Source organism: Puntigrus tetrazona, chromosome 17 (genome assembly GCF_018831695.1).
Source record: "Puntigrus tetrazona isolate hp1 chromosome 17, ASM1883169v1, whole genome shotgun sequence".
NCBI lineage: Eukaryota > Metazoa > Chordata > Actinopteri > Cypriniformes > Cyprinidae > Puntigrus > Puntigrus tetrazona.
In genome coordinates, this window is record NC_056715.1 from 10415773 (window position 1) to 10425867 (window position 10095).

General features: G+C 36.6%; 1 long non-coding RNA gene across 2 annotated transcripts in view; it reads left to right on the forward strand.

Annotated features, from left to right (window-relative positions):
* Nucleotides 1-9892, forward strand: part of LOC122362386 — a 46983-nt gene extending 37091 nt beyond the window's left edge. For both annotated transcript variants that reach the window (XR_006253100.1, XR_006253101.1), the window contains exon 3: nt 6972-9892. This is a non-coding gene — a long non-coding RNA (uncharacterized LOC122362386). The remainder of the gene's footprint in view (nt 1-6971) is intronic.
* Nucleotides 9893-10095: the final 203 nt, after the last annotated feature.

Consider the following 10095-nt stretch of genomic DNA (forward strand, 5'->3'; position numbering starts at 1 on the left):
TATAGGGCATAATTCAATCTGGAAATGAAGTCAGAGAGCGTATCTCTCTTATCTGTGTGTAAAAAGATTCATGACTTGGTCTTACATCATTGCATTATTCCATCCTGATAATGTCATCACCCTGTTACAAGCGGCACAGAGTCACTGGTTTCGATTAATGATTGATTTGATTGATTAGCAGTTGCTTACAGCAGTTGTTTGTAAAGCAGAGGGCTGTCTGGGTGTTGCAGAGGGTTCTGGGAGAATAAGCTGGCACCTCAGCACAGCTGCTTTGTTCTGCTGGATTTGTGTGGCAACACCAGCAGTAGAAATCACTAGAAGGGAAAAAAATGCTCCCATCCCACTGGCAGCCGCCCAGTCTAGGAAGGTATTGTCTTCCGTAATTGTTCCGGAAAAAGAGAGAGCCAAGACAATGAAGCTAACAAGCTGTCTGTGGAATCCTTAATTTAAGAGCCTAGTGATAAAAACAGATTTCAATTTCGGTTCTTTCCCTCCCTCTCTCCCTCCTCCATATTCTCTCGCTCTCTCTCTGCAGCACTGTAATATATGCAGTGAGAAGGTCATGGTGTTGTGATTCCAGTGTGAGATGAGTGCGGTGGGAAACACACACACACACACACACACACACAAAACGTCATGCAAATACGATGGCCACCAGCCCAATGATGACAACACGAAATCAACTGACAGCTTCATTATAAATGTTCTCTTCAATTCCCAGTGTGGAGAATTTTTATGGTTTCTTATAGGCCTACCTTCTTGGTCAACACGGCTGTATTTTATATTACACATCACTACGGCTTTAATAAACCAGAAGACATTTAATTACATGCTTGATGATTTATATAAAGTACTCTGATGTAATTCTTTTTATGTTAGCACATCTCGCGCATGCATTCTTTTAGCCTGAGTATGATCTGATTCCCGAATGTCTCATGAGGTGGATATTTTTTGTAAATTAAATACAGCACAAGAAGTCTGATTCCTAAAAGAATGTCTCTGAGTCATTTCCTTTTACTTAATCAAAAACATACAGGGCGCCTTAGTGTTTTTTAGTGATCCAAGTAAGCAGTGTAGTCCAGTCCTCAGATGAATGCCTCCAATGAGTCGGTCCATTTTTGTAAATCAAAACAAAGCAGCATCACTAGTGTAGGCTGATTCTGTAAAGGATGACTCAGTTTTTTTGGTGAATCAAAAAGAAACTACGCTGCTATTTCAATTCATGAACACTAAGTGGTTCAGGAAGTGGTTGTTCACATGACAATGTGCTGTTAAAGATCTAAATTTGTCAGAAGTATTTTATTAAAAAAAGATGACAACAGTGATTTTTGTAATGTTTTGTGCGACATGTTCATGGATCAACATCTTTTTTTGACCGTGGGGCAACTTAAAGTACCAGTTCAAAGTTTTTGTAAAGTTGAGGCTTACAATCAGCGTTTGGTGCTTGTGCATCAGTGTCAATCATTTGTTGTCATGCATTAATCATGGGTAAGGTTAGGTTTAAGTGCAGAGATTTTTGTATCAAAATGTTGTTCCAGGATTAAGAAGATATATATCTTTAAATATTCAGGATATGTCTGTGTCTAAAAACTCTGCATAAACATACCTTTCATAACAATAATTTTAAATGTATTTGTAACTAAAATAATGCCGTCATTTGTTAATAAAATAACATTTATTTTTACCAGATATTTATTCCAATAGTTTAACCTTTAAAGGGTTAGTTCACCTAAAAAATGTAATTCTGTTATTTATATACTTACCATCATGGAAGGCGTTCATTCATCTTTGGAAATTCAGTTGGTTGAACCACTGATGTCACTTTTTTTAAAAGAATGTCCTTGATCATTTCATGAAACATATTTTCAGATTTATGTTTTGAAGTGTTTGGAATGACACGAGGGTGAGTAATCATGACAGAACTTTTATTTTTTGGTGAACTATCCCTTTAAGGATCTGGAATCATTCAAATGTTTAAAATTCAAGGAATACCCGTTCCTCGATATAATGCACAAGATATGTCAGTTTGGTCAGTATTGTATGAATGTGTGTCCTTTTTTGCTAGCCGAAATTTAACATCCAGACCAAAACCTCAGGTAGCATCTAATTTGAGATGTAAACACTGACCATAAGGAGAAATGTTACACTGTTATGTGTATTATATGTCATTAGAGCTGACATTTAAAGAGTGTGATCATCTCGTCTTGGCCGGGTCCAGCTGGAATATACTAATGATTACAGCAGAGGCCTGCAAGGTTTGCAGATGGATCAGAAATGAATATGTATCTCCACATTTGCAGCACGCAGCTTAAATCTCCCATTAGAGAAGGAGAGTGAGAGCACGTACACATAAGCTCTGCTGGCCTCTTAAGTAGATAGAAATGTGAACAAGTGATACGACTAAATCTAAGAGGGCCGAGGATTAACTAACGACTCGAGTCTTTGTTTAACCTGTGACCTCTGAGATCATTTAGTCATTCAGGATTCACGCTGGCTAGTTCAAAGGTTGTGACCTTCCACAGATTATCAAAGACATTGACTATGTCAAGGGTCATATGGCCACTGCGCTGTGGAGTGTTTTCATGGAACTGCTGGAAATTTGAGGAGTTATATTTGAAACTCAAATCTATATAAAAAGAAAAAATCTGAATTTTGGTTTAGGCATTTAGAAGCCATTACTTTGACAGAATCACTCAATGGCCTAGGACCTAAATAAACTGCAGGTATGATCACTGAATATAAACCTAACCGAGCACTCAGATCATTAAGATTGAGTCAGTTAGAAATACTAAGGAATCACAAAACAAGAGGAGTCCGCTTTTAGCTATTATGCCGCCCGCAGAATCAGCTTCCAGAGAGATCAGATGTGCTACACCATTAGCTATTAAATCCAGACTCTGTGCATTTATTGAAAGAGCACTGTGCTACTGTTTTCAATTATTTGTTTGTTGTTAAAATTAGTCTTTTTTTGATTATTTTATTTCCTTTTGTTTTGTGTTGGTAAAATGTATGAATTATAGATTGACAGAAAGTTTAATAAATTCTGATTTATATCTCTGGACTGTTCAGTTAGATTAACAAAATTAACAAGTGAGTTTTTTTTCCCCATATAAATGTAGCGTAATATCAGCGTTATATCTATTTAACTAGATTTACATACATTTAGTCCCAATATTTTCCAGATTTTTTCTGGTTTAGATGTAGTGAAGTTTAAATATAGTGTCTGCTCTTTATATACTCTTTATAGGGGAACGTATTTACTGTCATATGATACTGTCTGGATGAAAAGAATAGGTCACGTTTATTTTAATATTCCAAAAATAAAAAATAAAAATTCCCAAAGCTACCTGTAATTATCATGAAGAAAACATTTTCCCTTAGCCGTGCGGCGACATCACTTACACCGCACACTTGACACGATTTTTATAACAAAAGCTGCTTTGCTTGCCATATATTTACCACTATTGTTTTCCTGTCAGTATCCGTCATTGACTGCAAGGGCTTTTTATAAGTGAGGGTTAAAGTGACGAGGAACCACATAACAGGACGGCTTGTACAAAAGGCTATCGAAACAAGCTGTTTTTAATTAATACATTTGTGCATTCCACTTTCTACAGGCTGGAAATGTTCAATTGCTCAAGAGGCCATTCACAGACACAGTCTACCCAGAGCCCTCGCATGCAATTAGCTATATTTCCTATGCTAATTACTGTCATTCATTCCTTATCAATAAGAGTCACTGGTAAGCAACTACTCACAGCACAAACACCCACATGGAGAAACACTTCCACATACTCGCAGACTGCAGGTGTAGGAGAGATACAAATTAACACACTGTCACAGCTCATCAAAGCCCACAACAGACAGCAAATCATCTTATTTAAACCAAACACGCCAGGAACTGTGAAAAAAAATCTACTGCTCATTAAGATTGATTTAAATATATCTGCTCTCTTGTCTGGATTGTTTTGATCAGAGCATGTACATGAGAAGGAAATTAAATTGGCGGCCCTTTCAAATCACGCATGAGCTGCAAGTTAAATCTGGTATTTTTATCACTTATGAGCATTTTATTTACATATGTTGCATCTTGCGTGATTCCTTCCCTTTCTCTCCTCCGCTTCAAGCCCAGAAACCCCACCGTCTCCCGTGGCAACGGGCTAATGAGGGTCTGTCACAGCAGTCGTGTCACCGCCCGCTGCCTGTCACTACTATCGCCATGGCGATCGGTTCGCCCCATCCTCCGCAGCCACCAATCAGGCGAAGTGCAGCCCTGATCGATTGGGCCGTGCCTCAGGCTGACGTTTCTCTCTGCTCTCCGAGACAAATGAGAGAGACAGACAGAGCGGTCCAATAAAACAACAGCACTTTTAGTGGTCAATCCAGAATATCTGTGTCACATGATTTATGCGTGGCTAGATTAGTTCAATCAAGATAAAGTGGATTATTTGTCAGCGCGTGCCCCAACCAAGACGTGTGTTAAGTCATAATTGCTGAAGCGATTAATGTATTTTCACCTTTTTATTTAGGTCACTGTTTTCCATCTAGTTCTGAGGCGTGTTTGGCTGTAATTGATATATTATATGGTAGCTGACCCAGTATCACACTCTCATTTTGACCATAATTATTAAACGCTTCTTGCTTTTGTGAACTTTATTTGCATAGATGCAGGCAGGACGTTTGAATTCACGTAATTAGAGACACACTGGGTCTTTTAATGGCTGCACCTCATTCTCCCGTGTGACTCTGAATGAAGGTCCGTGAGGTTAGAGTCTGAATGAAGTTGAATGAGGGTCTGTAGGGCAAAATGCTTCAGAAGTGTCAGGCAGACTTTGAAAGCTTTTTCAAATGTACTGAACAACCTACTAGCATTTTTAAGCAACATATTTGTGCTCCTAATGTGATGTTTTCTTAAACGGTAGGCATAAAAATAGCCAGGTGTAATGTTTTATTGAAATTTGGGTTCTCAGAAGTACTGACTTCAGTAGCCTGTACTGAAATGTTAAAAAATGTGAGTATAATCGCTCTGATTGGCCAATGTGTTCACATGCTCAACAGATATGTCTGTGATTGGCTACAATGATCGTCGCTTCACGCGCTTCACCAGGTGCTTACACAGAGCATTGAAAGTCATGACTTTTAAAACTGATAAAAAAAACGTCACTGATTGGTTTAAGACTAAAAATGTTTAAACACTTTGTCAAACTTAGTGAAATATGGCCATAGGCAATGTGATGTTATAAATTAGGTCCAGAATCTAAATTCTGATTGGATGAACAATGTGCTTATAAACATATTCTCATAGAAAAAAAATATGCAAGTAATTAAATGCAACTAAAAATAATCATAAATCTGAAAGGCGCTAATCTAATGCAGTTCATAAATGTAAGTGGTATAAAAATAATTTTTTCATTGGAATGTGTAATTGCACCACATTGTCATTTTCATGTACTAATTACATTTGTTTAAAATAAAGGTTAGTTTTTGGCATCAATTGCTGCACGAAGAACCTTGAACATCCCTTGAACCCTTCAAATGCAGAAAAGTTTTTTTTTTTTTGTTTATAAAGATTATTTTGATTCAGATGGTTCTTTTAAGATGTATTTACACTGTGAAACAAAGGCTTTTAATGCATTTGTTGTCTACAAAGGGTATCTAAAGTGAAGTAAATCAGATTCTGATGCTCTTGGATTTAGCTGCTATCCATGAAGGCAAAAAAAAACAGTAAGTTGGTTTTGAGACATGTATCTAAGATTGCTTGAGGGTGTTTGAGGTATCGGTTTGTATTCTAGTTTGTCACAACATCTCATGGAACAATCAAACTTGAAGAAAACATCTGCCAATGTGGCAAGTAAATAACAAAAATGATTTCTCAAAAAAGAAATCACTTTGTGTAGTGTTGATGGCACATCATGCTCAGGATGCTAATTATCCTCCTTATTTATGATGTTGTCACATGGACTGTAGCATTTGATACATATCTCTAACATTTTCTGGTCAATGCCATTATCCAACAATCAATCCATATTTTACACTTTTTAAAGGATCTAACAGCTTTTGATGTTCTATGGTTTGTCCTGTTTCTCATAATACTTGCATTCACTGTGGTTGTGAGCTTTTCTTGGTCAATACATTGTGACTAAAGGTTTACTGGTCTAGTTTATCTCAGAACTTCCTTTATTTTTCCTCCTTTACTGTTCCCATTCAGTGCACTGTAATAGATTGTCTTATAATGTGACACTGCAACACACGGGTGAAGAGAAAGTGGTGAGGTCTTCTGTTGTGTATTGCAGTGTCAAAGTGCATTCTGTTGCACTGAGCGGAGGGGTTTTCTGCTAGATTGTTGTCTTCTGTCAAAGAGCTGCTGTTTGAGAAGGATGGTTTTTGACAGGAGAGGAACTCATGGGACTTTCAGCATGAGGAGCTTCTCTCTCAGTGTGTGGGGTTATTGGTGGGTTTGTTTTTTTTTATCTGTGTTTTGGGTATGTGTGTGTGTGTGTGTGTGTGTGTGTGTGTGTGTGTGTGTGTGTGTGTGTGTGTGTGTACGTTGTGTTTGTGTGCTGATGCCTGGTTCAAAAGTCCCTTTATTAAATAAAACTCCCATTAATTAGAGTGTTATAAATGCAGCATATCTTATAAATACAATTATGAATTTATTAGTTAGAGGTTGCAAGTTAGACATTTTATATATATATATATATATATATATATATATATATATATATATATATATATATATATATGTGTGTGTGTACATCCTATACATTTACTCACATATATCAAAAAACTTCAAAACAAATGATGGAAACTCTGTTTATGTATAGCAGGTTTATTTTATATTCATATAAAAAAATACTGAGAAATGCACTGGTGGGAAGAAAAGAGGAGAAAAAAAAACAATAGACTGTCAGTCAAACAGAAAAAGATGCCCTCTCTCTTTTTCTCTCTTACATTCTGGCTTTCCTTTGTAGACAGGTGGTATCACCTAAGACCCCCCAGCTCTGCCACTCGACACAAAGTCATCCATCACCACAGCAACAGCTCCTGTCATTGCCTGGGAAGCGAGGGACTGCTAGGGCAGATGGGAAGAGAGGCAGCCCAACTGGTCTTCCAGCATCAGGTGGTCTGGGAATGATAAAGAGAGACTGAAAGAGAAAGAGGGCATCTTCCTTTGACACCAAGAAGTTTAAAATGGGGAAAAAATAACTTTCTTTTTGACACACAGACAGTAATGACAGGTGTGTCCGTGACTGGAGCTCCCAGCTGGAAACTCCAGAAAGAAATGTCCAAAGCCTCCTCAAAAATAGTCCGAGCTGACCCTTTTTGTGCAAAACCTCTGGCCCACAACATGGACAACCCGGAGATGAAGGGTAAGAGTTAGATGTGCTTCCTAGGAAGGTTTTGACTGTGCGTGACTGGTGTTGGCTGTAAATGCATGGAAATGTTTCATCACAGGTCAGTGGCATCTTTTCTGCAAGACAGCAGTACCGTATGAATGCAAGTGACCTGAAGGAAAAATTTCAAATCTTTCAGAGTTTCCGTTGACATACTGGAGACATTTAAAGAGAGAACACTTATCAAGCTGTATTCAGGCATAGAGAATGCGTCCCACATCTTAACGACACAATGATGAAACAAAAGAGCATATTCAGTACATGTCTGATTGCACTAAAATGCCATAAAGAGAGACAAGGCATCTTTTGTTCAATTCTGTCAGGCATCAAAATGTCTGGTCCATTGCTTAGCTAAATATAGAATAAAGGAGGGCAGTTATAACACTTCTTACTGCAGTGGATATTTCTAAAGGAAGGTTTATTTTATTGAGTCTTTGTGTTGAATTATGTTGCATTGACACACACAGTCTTTTGAACATTTCCACAATTATCACCCAAATGACAAAAGTTTGTGAATATGTGTAGAGCGAATGAGAGAGAGAGAAAACTATACTATAATTGCAGAACTTTTGTATAATTGCGTACCTTAGTAGTATAAACATATATGGCTAGGTTCGTATATATTTGGACACTATACAATTTTAAACATTTCAGTTCTGTATGCCACCAGAATATAATTATAAAATAAATTAATAATAAAATATTAATAATAAGGAAAACATCAATATGAAACTGAAGTGCAGACATCAAGCTGTGATTGGAGGGGTTAAACAGAAATATAAGATGTTTGGGAATTACAACCATTTTTATACACAGCCCCCCCATTTTCTGGGGCTTAAATGGAATTGGACAAGTAAATAAATAAAATATATAAAATGTTAATTTTTAATATTTTGTTGAGAATCCTTTTCAGGCAATGACTTCCTTAAGCCTTGTTTGTTTGTGGGTCTTTTCTGCCTTTAGTTTTAACTTCATGGAAATGGATGGAAATCAGGAGATTGACTTGACAATTACAGAATACTCCACTTTTTTTTTTTTTTACCTTTAAAAGCTCCTGGGTTGCTTTTGCAGTATGTTTTGGGTCATCATCCGTTTGTACTATGAACTGCTGTCCAATCAGCTTTGCTCCGTTTGACTGAATCCGGGCAGAGAGTATATTCCATGCATGCTCACGCCATCACACTACTCCACCATTAACAGATTATATTTTATGCTTTGAATTGTGAGCTGTATCAGAGTGTATACTACAATTGCACTCCTGTCGGCAACAATACATTTGCATATTCGAGTTTTGTACTATTTAATCTGCTTCATGATTCAGGGTTTGTGTAGCTCAGTTCGTAGTGAGTTGTGCTATAAGATGAGATGCAATCATGCGAACATGGGTTTGAACCAAGAGAATGTGTGGCCTCATAAAAGGTATATGTCCTTAATTTATGGTTTTACACAATTTTTTGTAACTGGTAGGTTTGGGGGTGGGGCCAGGTGTGGTCATTGGAATGAATTACACCTAGTAAAATCTGTTTTAATCACTGTGACTTTGGTGTAAAAAGTTCACACACTGCATTTAAACAAAACAGGCATTTTGACTAGTAAGGACAGTCATATAAGTCATTTCATGATGACAGATACAACACAACACTTTTACTTTTTACGCCTGCTACAAGGACGCTTAACTTTTAAACATTAAAAAAAGGTCTTAATAAGGTACTTCCACAAACAGGCTCGTAATTGAAATATATTTTGGTCAACAGATAAAATAATAAAAACTGTACCTGTGTACAAATATGCATTGACCTAAATGTATAATTAAGAGTGCAGCTTGTTATGAATTTCTATCAAACTTATTACCGTTGTTAATTGAATTTTCTTTCAAATTTGGGATTAAAAATCACTAAGTACACTCCTCAGAAAATAGTCGTCTTTTAATAGGCACAAGAAGTGATAATTACAAATTCTAAAACTTTTTTTTTTTCAGTGTTTGTTTGTTTGTTTTAAGAACTTGAAACCTGCAGCACCAACATGCTTCCCATGAGGTAATAAAAGAATGTTTTATTTGAAGCCTTTTTATGTGTAGATCAAACCACACCATTAAAGCACGGCTTTTTTGCCTGTATGTTTCATCTCGGGTTTACACATCAACAAAGCACTAATTAGCAGATGACAATCACATCAGTCCTGTTGTCACCAGTTTAAATGACACTGACAAACATTAGGGACCAGATTATATGCTTTAAACAAACACCACTTCTGTTATTGTAATGACTTCAGAATATAATAATTGCATGCTCCCAAAAGCTACACCAAATGGCACTTTGCAAATCTGCTGGGACATTTCTATGGGTAAATTCCAGGCTCTCTGATAACCATGTAATGAAATGTCTAATGTAAGATTTACTGTAAGTTCTTATTTCTAACAACAAAAATAATATAAAAATAGCTATATTGTGATTATCAATCTAGTAATTATTCTTAAGAAATGGTGGGGGAAGATGTAATCTTGGTGGTTGTAATTTTTTTTTTTTTTTTAGGCTTGACTGTGTTTATGGGGTGCAGTCTAAAATGTTAAAAAAACATAATTTTTTAAATATAATTTACCTTTATTTCACACAGCTCTATCCCTTCTTTGGAAATGCACTGATTATTTTCTGTTTTTACGAAGCCTCTCCCTCAGAAATACAAAATGGGCTCTTATTGGTTA